Source organism: Macadamia integrifolia, chromosome 3, assembly GCF_013358625.1.
Source record: "Macadamia integrifolia cultivar HAES 741 chromosome 3, SCU_Mint_v3, whole genome shotgun sequence".
Lineage (NCBI taxonomy): Eukaryota > Viridiplantae > Streptophyta > Magnoliopsida > Proteales > Proteaceae > Macadamia > Macadamia integrifolia.
The window spans coordinates 3,056,415-3,059,926 of record NC_056559.1 but is presented as its reverse complement, the minus strand read 5'-3'; positions in this window follow the sequence as shown (position 1 = coordinate 3,059,926).

Here is a 3,512-nt window from a genome sequence, read left to right as displayed (position 1 = left end):
AAAAAAAAAAAAAAAAAAAAAAAGCATTTCTTATGAAAAGTTTTCCTACATTATGGATGAAAGAAAAATACATTCATTTAAGATCACAAATGCTCTACCCTCCTAGTATACGAATTGATAATACCTTCCCACTGTTCCTATTACCCTTTGCACACCATCCATGTCAAACTCCTTGATCAAGGGTGTAGGAAAACTGCCCCCTTTAACATAAGGTGAGGGTTTTCATGCACGATTACATAAGGCAAGGATGGGTTATGAGCGTCAAATAAGGGGTTTTATGGTTATTTCGACCCCCTATTGTAAGAAGAGTATGAGTGTATGACCATGCACCCGACTCTGTACAAAACTTTTGGCCTTATTATAAAATGCCATTGGCCTTTCAAGTATTCCATAGGTTAGTATCAGTATAACCCTTGAAGAGGCAGCTCTTGATCGTTACTAATGGACTGTAATTCTAGATTTATATGCTTTCATAGATCATACATATACTTTAATCACTGATAAATAAAGAATTTTTGGCACCACTATAAGTGTGCAAAAACCTGTCAAACACAAAATGAAAGTGTTTTTGAAAGCAAAAAGGCACTTCAAATTTAACAAACTCTTGTCACTTAATCTAATGATATATTTTATATCAAATGCTTTCTTAGTCTAATTGTCACTTATTAGCAATCAGATGACCAAATTACTGATAATTAAGACTATGTTGTTTCTCTTCCATAAAGTAGTGAGGGAAGTTTATCATCTTATGGATAGCCCACTTGTTATTATTAATGGAAGATGATGTGTAGAATCTAAAACCATATAAATAGATACTTAATGGCTATTTCTATTGTCTAGTAATGGAAGAGTATGTGTAGAATCTCAAACCATACAAATGGATGACCATTTCATTTAATACATATATATATATATATATATATATAACCCTTACTTTTAGACTTTTAGTTAATTTTAGATAAGATATATATCCTTAATAGTAAGCTAATGAGTGGTCGCTGGATATCTATCACCAGGGTGAAGACAAGATTTCTATATTACTTAGGTTTGAAAAAGAGCATATTAACCGGTAGGAGAGGTAGGGAGGGTTCGGGTGCGGATGAGCGGGCAGAGGCGAGGATCAAATCATCGGCTTAATAGGCAATTGAAAGGGAAGTAATGAGGTAGGGATTTGAATTCCAAGGATCAGATGCATGGCCTGCCAACTTGATAGCTGCTTCAAATTCATCTATCTATGAACTAAAGAGGTAGCAATCTCCTCCTTGTGGTTAGTTTTTATAATAAAGCAACAAGCTCATCCCCTCTTGATCCTGTGAATTCATTGGGTGGGTCATCCCAACATTCGTTCCAATCCGATCAAGTATCGTTCCCCCCTTACGCAATAGGGGCCGCTTTTACGTCCGCTTTTCTCGTTGATTATTTAGTTGATCCCTTCGACCGAGAGACTGACGCCAGCCAGATAAGAAGGGGTGTGAGTTTAGCCCTGATAGTCTGAACCCGTTTTGGTCCATCCTAAGCTCAAATAGGGTTTAGACTAAGATTTTTTAACTTTGAGGGTGGGTTAAAGTTGAAAAATATTGATTCTGGGTAGAGCTGGGTTGGCTTGGGTTGAGGCTTAGGCCCAACCTGGCCTTGATTTTGACCATGATTTATATAATATAATTTAGGGTTATCATTTTATCATTTTATTCAGAATAATGAAGTTTTGGTTATTGATTCTTATGGTCAAGTGTCCTGAGTATCTATTAACGTGTTGCACTTCATAATTTCAATTGTGTTATTGAACATTTGATCTATTTGTGTTTTTTTATTTTTTTATAATAAATTTATGCATATGACATATGGTAAAAACATGGTCAATCAAGATTAGTCCGACCTTGACAAAAATTATGTCCAAACTAGCCCAACCCTGCCTAATTAGGGTCAATTAGGCTAGGTTGGGTTGGCACGAGCCCGACAAGGTAGGGCCTAAACGCGAACCCAATAGGGTTGGGTTGGGCGTGGGTTGAATTTTGTGGACCTAGGGTTGGGATAGAGTTTTAAGAAACCTGGCCCAACCCAGCCTGTTTCACCCTTAATATTAAGTTTGTATTTGTATGTATTTATGGAATGCATTTTAGATTAATATAACATTTCAAGAAATCATATAAAAAAAGCAGCCTTAATTTTCACCCATGATTTTAAAACTTCTATGCCATACCCACCACTATCGTATATTTATAATCTCATCTCCTCAATCTCAATATTTTGTGGATTGGCTTTTCACCACTTGAAATTCTCAACTCTTAATTATTGTTAAAGAAAATAAAGTATACACTAAATTTTGAAAACGTTTGGAATCATACAGTGGACTTTTTCAAATTAAGGCTTTGTTTTGGTATGCTTCTTGGATTGCATTATCAACCTACAATGTATAGCAAATGTAGCATTACCAACTATGACTTGCAAAAATATTTACAATGTTCTATGTACTGGTGAGTATGGTGCATGCAATATGAAAAATTGACTACTTAATAAATTGTATTTTCGTTTAGGGAAAAGGTCTTGAAAGCTAGCAGGACACACTGGAATCAGGTGTGTTAACAAATGCAGACCGTTGGATTAGATAGACTACATCAATACCGTTGAATACCTATTGTCTTAGGTAACTTAACCAGCCCCAACGTTGTACGGTCATTCTTTTTCTCCCTCACTTGCTTCGGCGATTTTCCATCCTTAAAGCCACTGCTGTTGCCACAGCCGAGGTAGAAGAAAGCTCTGAGGGAGAGAGAGAGAGGAACAACAAAAATCAGAAGAAAAAAAGAAGAAGAAGAGAACTGATCTCAACCTGGACAGTGGCAGCGGAAAATTTCCAACTTGTTCGGTGCTCTTTCTCTCTCTTTCTTTCGCTTCTTTCACCAAAGGGCCAAAGGAACGGGGATTACAGTGATGGTAGAACAGTCGATGGAGAGGAATAGCAAAAATCAGAGAAAAAAAAAATGAGATGACGCTGCCGCCACCGCCGTCACTGCCGCTGTCCAGGAAGAAGAAAGCTCGGGGGAGAGAGAGAGAGAGAGAGAATAATAGTAAAAACCAAAAAAAAAAAAAAGAGAGTGCAGCTACTGCCGTCGCCACCGCTACCACTGTCATCGCAACCGCAGCCGTTGTCCAGGAAGAAGAAAGCTTGGGGGGAGAGAGAGAGTAACAACGAAAACCAAGAAAAAAAAAGTGCCGCTGCCGTCACAATTGCAACCGCAACCGCAACCGCTGTTGCTGCAACAATCACTGTCCAAGAAGAAGAAAGCTTGGGGGGAAAGAGACTAACAGCAAAAACCAAAAAAAAAAAAAGAGGAGTGCAGCTGCTGCCGCTGTCCAAGAAGAAGAAAGCTCAGGGGGAAAGAGTGACAGCAAAAACCAGAAAAAAAAGGAAAAAAGAGAGAGTTGCAGCAGTTGCCTAGGAAGAAAGCAAGCTTTGAAAAAATAGGGTTTGAGAGAGAGAGAGAGAGAGACATTCGTGCTGGAGAGAGAGAGAG